Genomic DNA, 12,110 nt, shown 5'->3' with positions numbered 1-12,110 from the left:
CTGGCCTTCTAGGCAGAGTTCCTCTGTCCAGTCTCAATGTTAACAGTGAAGAGGCGACTCCGGGATGCTGGCCTTCTAGGCAGAGTTCCTCTGTCCAGTCTCAATGTTAACAGTGAAGAGGCGACTCCGGGATGCTGGCCTTCTACGCAGAGGTCCTCTGTCCAGTCTCCATGTCAACAGTGAAGAGGGTGACTCCGGGATGCTGGCCTTCTAGGCAGAGTTCCTCTGTCCAGTCTCCATGTTAACAGTGAAGAGGCGACTCCGGGATGCTGGCCTTCTAGGCAGAGTTCCTCTGTCCAGTCTCAATGTTAACAGTGAAGAGGCGACTCCGGGATGCTGGCCTTCTAGGCAGAGTTCCTCTGTCCAGTCTCAATGTCAACAGTGAAGAGGGTGACTCCGGGATGCTGGCCTTCTACGCAGAGTTCCTCTGTCCAGCCAGTCTCAACGTCAACAGTGAAGAGGCGACTCCGGGATGCTGGCCTTCTAGGCAGAGTTCCTCTGTCCAGTCTCAACGTCAACAGTGAAGAGGCGACTCCGGGATGCTGGCCTTCTACGCAGAGTTCCTCTGTCCAGTCTCCATGTCAACAGTGAAGAGGGTGACTCCGGGATGCTGGCCTTCTAGGCAGAGTTCCTCTGTCCAGTCTCAATGTTAACAGTGAAGAGGGTGACTCCGGGATGCTGGCCTTCTAGGCAGAGTTCCTCTGTCCAGTCTCAATGTTAACAGTGAAGAGGCGACTCCGGGATGCTGGCCTTCTACGCAGAGTTCCTCTGTCCAGTCTCAATGTTAACAGTGAAGAGGGTGACTCCGGGATGCTGGCCTTCTAGGCAGAGTTCCTCTGTCCAGTCTCAATGTTAACAGTGAAGAGGCGACTCCGGGATGCTGGCCTTCTACGCAGAGTTCCTCTGTCCAGTCTCAATGTTAACAGTGAAGAGGCGACTCCGGGATGCTGGCCTTCTAGGCAGAGTTCCTCTGTCCAGTCTCAATGTTAACAGTGAAGAGGAGACTCCGGGATGCTGGCCTTCTAGGCAGAGTTCCTCTGTCCAGTCTCAATGTTAACAGTGAAGAGGCGACTCCGGGATGCTGGCCTTCTAGGCAGAGTTCCTCTGTCCAGTCTCAATTTTAACAGTGAAGAGGGTGACTCCGGGATGCTGGCCTTCTAGGCAGAGTTCCTCTGTCCAGTCTCAATGTTAACAGTGAAGAGGCGACTCCGGGATGCTGGCCTTCTACGCAGAGTTCCTCTGTCCAGTCTCAATGTTAACAGTGAAGAGGGTGACTCCGGGATGCTGGCCTTCTAGGCAGAGTTCCTCTGTCCAGTCTCAATGTTAACAGTGAAGAGGCGACTCCGGGATGCTGGCCTTCTACGCAGAGTTCCTCTGTCCAGTCTCAATGTTAACAGTGAAGAGGCGACTCCGGGATGCTGGCCTTCTAGGCAGAGTTCCTCTGTCCAGTCTCAATGTTAACAGTGAAGAGGAGACTCCGGGATGCTGGCCTTCTAGGCAGAGTTCCTCTGTCCAGTCTCAATGTTAACAGTGAAGAGGCGACTCCGGGATGCTGGCCTTCTACGCAGAGTTCCTCTGTCCAGCCAGTCTCAACGTCAACAGTGAAGAGGCGACTCCGGGATGCTGGCCTTCTAGGCAGAGTTCCTCTGTCCAGTCTCAACGTCAACAGTGAAGAGGCGACTCCGGGATGCTGGCCTTCTACGCAGAGTTCCTCTGTCCAGTCTCCATGTCAACAGTGAAGAGGGTGACTCCGGGATGCTGGCCTTCTAGGCAGAGTTCCTCTGTCCAGTCTCCATGTTAACAGTGAAGAGGCGACTCCGGGATGCTGGCCTTCTAGGCAGAGTTCCTCTGTCCAGTCTCCATGTTAACAGTGAAGAGGTGACTCCGGGATGCTGGCCTTCTAGGCAGAGTTCCTCTGTCCAGTCTCCATGTTAACAGTGAAGAGGCGACTCCGGGATGCTGGCCTTCTAGGCAGAGTTCCTCTGTCCAGTCTCAATGTTAATAGTGAAGAGGTTGACTCCGGGATGCTGGCCTTCTACGCAGAGTTCCTCTGTCCAGTCTCAATGTTAACAGTGAAGAGGCGACTCCGGGATGCTGGCCTTCTAGGCAGAGTTCCTCTGTCCAGTCTCAATGTTAACAGTGAAGAGGCGACTCCGGGATGCTGGCCTTCTACGCAGAGTTCCTCTGTCCAGTCTCAATGTTAACAGTGAAGAGGGTGACTCCGGGATGCTGACCTTCTACGCAGAGTTCCTCTGTCCAGTCTCCATGTCAACAGTGAAGAGGGTGACTCCGGGATGCTGGCCTTCTAGGCAGAGTTCCTCTGTCCAGTCTCCATGTTAACAGTGAAGAGGGTGACTCCGGGATGCTGGCGTTCTACGCAGAGTTCCTCTGTCCAGTCTCAATGTTAACAGTGAAGAGGAGACTCCGGGATGCTGGCCTTCTAGGCAGAGTTCCTCTGTCCAGTCTCAATGTTAACAGTGAAGAGGGTGACTCCGGGATGCTGGCCTTCTAGGCAGAGTTCCTCTGTCCAGTCTCAATGTTAACAGTGAAGAGGCGACTCCGGGATGCTGGCCTTCTACGCAGAGTTCCTCTGTCCAGTCTCAATGTTAACAGTGAAGAGGGTGACTCCGGGATGCTGGCCTTCTAGGCAGAGTTCCTCTGTCCAGTCTCAATGTTAACAGTGAAGAGGTGACTCCGGGATGCTGGCCTTCTAGGCAGAGTTCCTCTGTCCAGTCTCAATGTTAACAGTGAAGAGGGTGAGTCCGGGATGCTGGCCTTCTAGGCAGAGTTCCTCTGTCCAGTCTCAATGTTAACAGTGAAGAGGCGACTCCGGGATGCTGGCCTTCTAGGCAGAGTTCCTCTGTCCAGTCTCAATGTTAACAGTGAAGAGGCGACTCCGGGATGCTGGCCTTCTACGCAGAGTTCCTCTGTCCAGTCTCCATGTCAACAGTGAAGAGGGTGACTCCGGGATGCTGGCCTTCTAGGCAGAGTTCCTCTGTCCAGTCTCCATGTTAACAGTGAAGAGGCGACTCCGGGATGCTGGCCTTCTAGGCAGAGTTCCTCTGTCCAGTCTCAATGTTAACAGTGAAGAGGCGACTCCGGGATGCTGGCCTTCTAGGCAGAGTTCCTCTGTCCAGTCTCAATGTCAACAGTGAAGAGGGTGACTCCGGGATGCTGGCCTTCTACGCAGAGTTCCTCTGTCCAGCCAGTCTCAACGTCAACAGTGAAGAGGCGACTCCGGGATGCTGGCCTTCTAGGCAGAGTTCCTCTGTCCAGTCTCAACGTCAACAGTGAAGAGGCGACTCCGGGATGCTGGCCTTCTAGGCAGAGTTCCTCTGTCCAGTCTCCATGTTAACAGTGAAGAGGCGACTCCGGGATGCTGGCCTTCTAGGCAGAGTTCCTCTGTCCAGTCTCAATGTTAATAGTGAAGAGGTTGACTCCGGGATGCTGGCCTTCTACGCAGAGTTCCTCTGTCCAGTCTCAATGTTAACAGTGAAGAGGCGACTCCGGGATGCTGGCCTTCTAGGCAGAGTTCCTCTGTCCAGTCTCAATGTTAACAGTGAAGAGGGTGACTCCGGGATGCTGACCTTCTACGCAGAGTTCCTCTGTCCAGTCTCAATGTTAACAGTGAAGAGGCGACTCCGGGATGCTGGCCTTCTAGGCAGAGTTCCTCTGTCCAGTCTCAATGTTAACAGTGAAGAGGAGACTCCGGGATGTTGGCTTTCTAGGCAGAGTTCCTCTGTCCAGTCTCAATGTTAACAGTGAAGAGGCGACTCCGGGATGCTGGCCTTCTAGGCAGAGTTCCTCTGTCCAGTCTCAATGTTAACAGTGAAGAGGCGACTCCGGGATGCTGGCCTTCTACGCAGAGTTCCTCTGTCCAGTCTCAATGTTAACAGTGAAGAGGGTGACTCCGGGATGCTGACCTTCTACGCAGAGTTCCTCTGTCCAGTCTCCATGTCAACAGTGAAGAGGGTGACTCCGGGATGCTGGCCTTCTAGGCAGAGTTCCTCTGTCCAGTCTCCATGTTAACAGTGAAGAGGGTGACTCCGGGATGCTGGCGTTCTACGCAGAGTTCCTCTGTCCAGTCTCAATGTTAACAGTGAAGAGGAGACTCCGGGATGCTGGCCTTCTAGGCAGAGTTCCTCTGTCCAGTCTCAATGTTAACAGTGAAGAGGCGACTCCGGGATGCTGGCCTTCTAGGCAGAGTTCCTCTGTCCAGTCTCAATGTTAACAGTGAAGAGGGTGACTCCGGGATGCTGGCCTTCTAGGCAGAGTTCCTCTGTCCAGTCTCAATGTTAACAGTGAAGAGGCGACTCCGGGATGCTGGCCTTCTACGCAGAGTTCCTCTGTCCAGTCTCAATGTTAACAGTGAAGAGGGTGACTCCGGGATGCTGGCCTTCTAGGCAGAGTTCCTCTGTCCAGTCTCAATGTTAACAGTGAAGAGGCGACTCCGGGATGCTGGCCTTCTACGCAGAGGTCCTCTGTCCAGTCTCAATGTTAACAGTGAAGAGGCGACTCCGGGATGCTGGCCTTCTAGGCAGAGTTCCTCTGTCCAGTCTCAATGTTAACAGTGAAGAGGAGACTCCGGGATGCTGGCCTTCTAGGCAGAGTTCCTCTGTCCAGTCTCAATGTTAACAGTGAAGAGGCGACTCCGGGATGCTGGCCTTCTAGGCAGAGTTCCTCTGTCCAGTCTCAATGTTAACAGTGAAGAGGGTGACTCCGGGATGCTGGCCTTCTAGGCAGAGTTCCTCTGTCCAGTCTCAATGTTAACAGTGAAGAGGCGACTCCGGGATGCTGGCCTTCTAGGCAGAGTTCCTCTGTCCAGTCTCAATGTTAACAGTGAAGAGGCGACTCCGGGATGCTGGCCTTCTACGCAGAGTTCCTCTGTCCAGTCTCCATGTCAACAGTGAAGAGGGTGACTCCGGGATGCTGGCCTTCTAGGCAGAGTTCCTCTGTCCAGTCTCCATGTTAACAGTGAAGAGGCGACTCCGGGATGCTGGCCTTCTAGGCAGAGTTCCTCTGTCCAGTCTCAATGTTAACAGTGAAGAGGCGACTCCGGGATGCTGGCCTTCTAGGCAGAGTTCCTCTGTCCAGTCTCAATGTCAACAGTGAAGAGGGTGACTCCGGGATGCTGGCCTTCTAGGCAGAGTTCCTCTGTCCAGCCAGTCTCAACGTCAACAGTGAAGAGGCGACTCCGGGATGCTGGCCTTCTAGGCAGAGTTCCTCTGTCCAGTCTCAACGTCAACAGTGAAGAGGCGACTCCGGGATGCTGGCCTTCTACGCAGAGTTCCTCTGTCCAGTCTCCATGTCAACAGTGAAGAGGGTGACTCCGGGATGCTGGCCTTCTAGGCAGAGTTCCTCTGTCCAGTCTCCATGTTAACAGTGAAGAGGGTGACTCCGGGATGCTGGCCTTCTAGGCAGAGTTCCTCTGTCCAGTCTCAATGTCAACAGTGAAGAGGGTGACTCCGGGATGCTGGCCTTCTAGGCAGAGTTCCTCTGTCCAGCCAGTCTCAACGTCAACAGTGAAGAGGCGACTCCGGGATGCTGGCCTTCTAGGCAGAGTTCCTCTGTCCAGTCTCAACGTCAACAGTGAAGAGGTGACTCCGGGATGCTGCCCTTCTAGGCAGAGTTCCTCTGTCCAGTGTCTGTGTTCTTTTGCTCATCTTAATCTTTTGTTTTTATTGGTCAGTCTGAGAAATGGCTTTTTCTTTGCAACTCTGCCTAGAAAGTCACATGGAATAGCCTTAATTTCTCAGAACAAGAACAGACTGACGAGTTTCAGAAGAAAGTCTTTGTTACTGGCCCTTCTGAGCTTGTAATCGAACCCACAAATGTTGATGCTCCAGATACTCAACTAGTCTAAGAAGGCCAGTTTTATTACTTCTGTAATCAGGACAACTGTTTTCAGTTTTGCTAACATAATTGCAAAAGGGTTTTCTAATGATCAATTAGCCTTTTAAAACTGGATTAACTAACACAACGTGCCATTGGAACACAGGAGTGATGGTTGCTGATAATGGGCCTCTGTACACCTATGTAGATATTCCATTAAAAAAATCAGCCGTTTCCAGCTACAATAGTAATTTACAACATTAATAATGTCTACACTGTATTTCTGATCAATTTGATGTTATTTTAATGGACAAGAAATCTGCTTTTCTTTCAAAAACAAGAACCGCAAACTAAGTGAACCCAAACTTTTGAACGGTATTGTGTATGTAATGTCTCTGACTACCTTGCTGTACCAGAGAGATAGTCCTGTGTAGATGCTACATCAGAGTAGGGTTTGTTGTTCACTTCAGTCATCTGACACATATGTATCTGTTGTCTTTCCAACCACATGGAATAATTAAGCAATAAGGTCCGAGGGGGGGGGGGGGGGGTATATGGTCAATATAGCACAGCTATGGGCAGTTCTTATGCACGACGCAATGCGAAGTGCCTGGATATAGGAGTTAGCGGTGATATATTGGCCATATACCACAAACCCCTGAGGTGCCGTATTGCTATTATAAACTGGTTACGGACATAACCGCTCTAGTAATTTAATAGTTTATTCGACCTAATATGTAGTTGACATCAATGACGAATAACCTTGCCCCAAAACAATATACTACCCCTCTCCTACCTAAAAATGTTTTTTCGGGAAGATGATTTGATGAAGTATCAGGCTTAACGGTTTGACAAGTGCTTTTCGCAAAGTCAACATACACCGAAGAAGCATAACAATGTCGTAAATGAAATTCTACAGACTACGAGATCAATTAGCGAAGCAACCCTTACAATGTTGCGCACAGTTACAATATAGCGCGCCAGAAAGGTTATACCAAACACGTAATAAACATCTACCATGTCGTTTTGGCTATGCCGCATGACTAGTTTTACAAAACAGAAAACCATTTTCATGCCAGTTTGCTGTCATTCTGACTTCGGGTGATGTGGTCAGGAAACCTTCGTCTTCTTGACATGCAAAATAAAAGGACCAACACGAATATTCACAACATACCAGACAATATTCCTTCCAATCGGTTTGACATCAACAGAGTAGAAAAAGTATCCGGTAAAATGTATAGTAATGTCATTACCGGTGTGGTGCCTTCTCTGTCCGTTCGGTACTGCGTGAGCAAAATATCCGTGGTTGTAGTTTAGTTGCGGTTGCTTCTTCTTGATTGTGATCCTGCTACAGCATCAGAGTCTCTCTTCACCAGCAGACTTAGACTGTCAGAGACGCAGTTCAGCTAGGGATTCTGGGATAGATGGACAGCCAGGGTAATAATTTGGGAGTAGTGGGCACTATAACTGATCTAAGATCAGTTTGAATATCTCTATGGTAGATTGGGGGGTGGGTAAGAGTGATCCTAGAGCCGTGACTATATATAAAGCAATGGTAGTTCAGTTGGTCAAATTATTGTTTGTTTAATATAGTTCAATAAGTCCACACACACACACTAGAGTAGAACAGAATAGAATAGAGTAGGATAGAGTAGATTAGAGTAGAGTAGGGTAGAGTAGAGTAGGGTAGGGTAGGGTAGGATAGGGTAGGGTAGGATAGGGTAGAGTAGGGTAGGATAGAGTAGAGTAGGATAGAGTAGATTAGAGTAGTATAGAGTAGAGTAGAGTAGAGTAGGATAAAGTAGAGTAGAGTAGTATAGAGTAGGGTAGGGTAGAGTAGAGTAGAGTAGGGTAGGATAGAGTAGAGTAGGATAGAGTAGATTAGAGTAGTATAGAGTAGGGTAGGGTAGAGTAGAGTAGAGTAGGGTAGGGTAGTGTAGAGTAGGGTAGGGTAGAGTAGAGTAGAGTAGAGTAGAGTAGAGTAGAGTAGAGTAGGGTAGGGTAGCGTAGAGTAGAGTAGGGTAGAGTAGAGTAGAGTAGAGTGGGTAGAGTAGGGTGGAGTAGAGTAGGTTAGAGTAGAGTAGGGTAGGGTAGCGTAGAGTAGGGTAGAGTAGAGTAGGGTAGAGTAGAGTAGAGTAGGGTAGCGTAGAGTAGAGTAGGGTAGAGTAGAGTAGGGTAGAGTAGAGTAGGGTAGAGTAGAGTAGGGTAGAGTAGAGTAGAGTAGAGTAGGGTAGGGTAGAGTAGAGTAGGGTAGAGTAGAGTAGGGTAGAGTAGAGTAGAGTAGGGTAGCGTAGAGTAGAGTAGGGTAGAGTAGAGTAGAGTAGAGTAGGGTGGGTAGAGTAGGGTAGCGTAGAGTAGAGTAGGGTAGAGTAGAGTAGGGTGGGTAGAGTAGGGTGGAGTAGAGTAGGGTAGAGTAGAGTAGGGTAGGATATATTAGAGTATTAGAGTATCCCCATTAGCTGCAAAGGCAGCAGCTACTCTTCCTGGGGTCCAACACAAAATATGAAACATAATACAGAACATTAATAGACAAGAACAGCTCAAGGACAGAACTACATTAATAACAAAATAAATGTAAAAAGGCACACGTACCCTACATATCAATACACACACAAACTATCTGGGTAAAATAGGGGAGAGGCATTGTGCCGTGAAACCAGGTTAGCTGTGCATTTGTGCAATATGAGAAGGAACGGAATGGAGTATAAAGAGGAGAATGCAGTAGAATAGAGTAGAACACAGTAGAATAGAGTAGAACACAGTAGAATACAGTAGAATACAGTAGAATAGAGTAGAACACAGTAGAATACAGTAGAATAGAGTAGCATACAGTAGAATACAGTAGAATAGAGTAGAACACAGTAGAATAGAGTAGAATAGAGTAGAATACAGTAGAATACAGTAGAATAGAGTAGAATAGAGGAGAGTAGAATTGTTGGAGGCCGAGCAATTGCCGTACCAGGCAGTGATGTTGCAGCTGTAGAACCCTTTGAGGATCTCAGGACCCATGCCAAATATTTTTAGTTTCCTGAGGGGGAATAGGCTTTGTCGTGCCCTCTTTACGACTGTCTTGGTGTGTTTGGGCCATTCTAGTTTGTTGTTGATGTGGACGCCAAGGTACTTGAAGCTCTCAACCTGCTCCACTACAGCCCCGTTGATGAGAATGCTCAGACCTCCTTTCCCTGTAGTCCACAATCATCTCCTTAGTCTTGGTTACGTTGAGGAATAGGTTGTTATTCTGGCACCACCCGGCCAGGTCTCTGACCTCCTCCCTATAGGCTGTCTCGCCGTTGTCGGTGATCAGGCCAACCCCTGTTGTGTCATCAAGCAAACTTAATGATGGTGTTGGACTCGTGCCTGGCCATGCAGTCGTGGGTGAACAGGGAGTACAGGAGGGGACTGAGCACGCACCCCTGGGGAGCTCCAGTGTTGAGGATCAGCATGGCAGATGTGTTGCTACCTACCCTTACCACATGGGGGCGGCCTGTCAGGAAGTCCAGGATCCAGTTGCAGAGGGAGGTGTTGAATCCCAGGGTCCTTAGCTTAGTGATGAGCTTTGAGGGCACTATGGTGTTGAACGCTGAGCTGTAGTCAATGAATAGCATTCTCACATAGGTGTTCCTTTTGTCCAGGTGGGAAAGGGCAAATTGGAGTGCAATAGAGATTGCATCATCTGTGGATCTGTTAGGGCGGTATGCAAATTGGAGTGGGTCTAGAGTTTCTGAGATAATGGTGTTGACGTGAGCCATTTCTTCCAGACTTTCAAAGCACTTCATGGCTTTGGACGTGAGTGCTACAGGTCTGTAGTCATTTAGGCAGGTTGCCTTAGTGTTCTTGGGCACAGGGACTATGGTGGTCTGCTTGAAACATGTTGGTATTACAGACTCAATCAGGGACATGTTGAAAATGTTAGTGAAGACACCTGCCAGTTGGTCAGCACATGCCGGAGCACACGTCCTGGTAATCCGTCTGGCCCCGCAGCCTTGTGTATGCTGACCTGTTTAAGTCGTCCGGAACAGCTGATGCTCTCATGCATGCCTCAGTGTTGCTTGCCTCGAAGCGATCATGGAAGTGATTTAGCTCGTATCACTGGGACCGGCTGTGCGTCCCTTTGTTTAACTGTGTTCCATACCTTTTTAGAATCGCTAAAAGCATTGTTGTAAAATAACGTTTTTTTTCTTCTTACGATTCAATTTAACTGCATAATTACGTAAAGTTCTATAATTCTGTTCATCAATTTTCTAGTTCAGATTTGGCTGCTAAGACTTTGCCATATTTCTTTGAGAAAAAGCCTCTCCCAATTCATGTGACGCTCGTCGTTGGAATGAGGTGAGGACCAAAGCGCAGTGTCATTATATTATTTATTAAACAGAGAACACTAAACAAAATAACAAGAATGAAACAAAATGAAACAGTTCTGAAAGGTGACAGACACATAACAGAAAATAATCACCCACACCACACAGGTGGGAAAAGGCTTCCTCGACACCTGCCTCTGATTGAGAACCATACCAGGCCAAACACAGAAATACCAACTCATAGAAAAACAAACATAGACAACCCACCCAACTCACACCTTGACCATATTAAAACAAAGACATAACAAAAGAACTACGGTCAGAACGTGATAATTCATCATCAATCCATGGAGATGGACGAGCACCAACTGTACTCTTTCTTACTGATGCATGATGGTCCATTACCTCAGTGGGCAAATCAATAAAACATCCTGTAGGGTGATTTAAATCATCCTCTAGATAAATCAGCTCCCAGGGTACAGCAGCCAAATCATTTAGAAATAGCTCATGATTAAATGTTTAAACATTTCTCTTGAGCACAAGAACCTTGGTGTCATGGTCTTTCAGTCAGTGTGTGTGTGTGTGTGTGTGTGTGTGTGTGTGTGTGTGTGTGTGTGTGTGTGTGTGTGTGTGTGTGTGTGTGTGTGTGTGCGCGTGTGTGTGTGTGTGTGTGTGTGTGTGTGCGTGTGTGTCCACATGACCCTGCCGCCCCTCCACTCTAACCACTAGGCTACCCTGCCGCCCCTCCACTCTAACCACTAGGCTACCCTGCCACCCCTCCACTCTAACCACTAGGCTACCCTCCCGCCCCTCCACTCTAACCACTAGGCTACCTGCCGCCACTCCACTCTAACCACTAGGCTACCCTGCCGCCCCTCCACTCTAACCACTAGGCTACCCTGCCGCCCCTCCACTCTAACCACTAGGCTACCCTGCCGCCCCTCCACTCTAACCACTAGGCTACCCTGCCGCCCCTCCACTCTAACCACTAGGCTACCCTGCCGCCCCGCCACTCTAACCACTAGGCTACCCTGCCGCCCCTCCACTCTAACCACTAGGCTACCTGCCTACTGCCTAGTGCCTCGGGTACTCACAGCGTCAGTTCCACTGTAATCAGCAGACAAGACCAGGTAGCCTAGTGGTTAGAGCGTTGGGCCAGTAACTGAAAGGTTGCTGGATCGAATCCCTGAGCTGACAAGGTAAAAAGTTGTTGCTCTGCCTTTGAACAAGGCAGTTAACCCACTGTTCCCCTTTAGGCCATCATTGTAAGTAAGAATTTGGTCTTAACTGACTTGACTAGTTAAATAAAATAACCCAGCATGTGACAATATTATTGGACTACAATATTGGACTTAAAAAGAATCATCTAGCGGTCATACACTGTTTACCAGGGTGTAGGGCAACCAATGTAAAGGCTAATCTGAAGACAGTGCTGGTTTAAGGCATGTAAATGAGCTAGAAAGATGTGTCGTTATCGAATAATTGTCACTCCCATTTAGGGGGAGTGATGAGCTCTACAAGCAGAGTCTCACAACTCAGTCGCTGGATGAAAACTGTTTTCTGCCCCTCCCAAAAGATCGAATTTGTAGATAATTGACCCTCTTTCTGGGACTCACCCACAAACAGCCTGTTAAGGTGTGACAGACTCCATCCAAGCAGGAGGGGTGCTCTCCTCTTGTTTTTGAGCATAGACAGGGCTCTAACTCCTCTAGCTCCACAATGAAATAGGGTGCAGGCCAGGCAGCAGGCTGTTAGCCAGCCTGCCAGCATAGTGGAGTCTGCCACTAGCACAGTCAGTGTAGTCAGCTCAGCTATCCCCATTGAGAACGTGTCTGTGCCTCGATCTAGGTTGGGAAAAACTAAACATGGCGGTGTTCGCCTTAGCAATCTCACTGGAATAAAGACCTCCTTCATCCCTGTCATTTTTTAAAGAGACTGTGATAATACTTCACAACTCAAAATAGGACTGTTTTCTGCCCC

General features: G+C 49.0%; 1 protein-coding gene across 1 annotated transcript in view; it reads right to left on the bottom strand.

The window, feature by feature from the left end:
* LOC109884162 (band 4.1-like protein 3) overlaps window positions 1-7,192 on the bottom strand; it is a 43,879-nt gene extending 36,687 nt beyond the window's left edge. Inside the window, exon 1 of the mRNA XM_020476157.2 lies at window positions 7,086-7,192. The gene's annotated coding sequence lies outside the window, so the exon portion shown is untranslated. The remainder of the gene's footprint in view (window positions 1-7,085) is intronic.
* Window positions 7,193-12,110: the final 4,918 nt, after the last annotated feature.

The sequence above is a fragment of the Oncorhynchus kisutch genome, linkage group LG30 (assembly GCF_002021735.2).
Source record: "Oncorhynchus kisutch isolate 150728-3 linkage group LG30, Okis_V2, whole genome shotgun sequence".
Lineage (NCBI taxonomy): Eukaryota > Metazoa > Chordata > Actinopteri > Salmoniformes > Salmonidae > Oncorhynchus > Oncorhynchus kisutch.
Note: the sequence above shows the minus strand (reverse complement) of the source record. Positions and strands in the feature narration are given on the sequence as shown.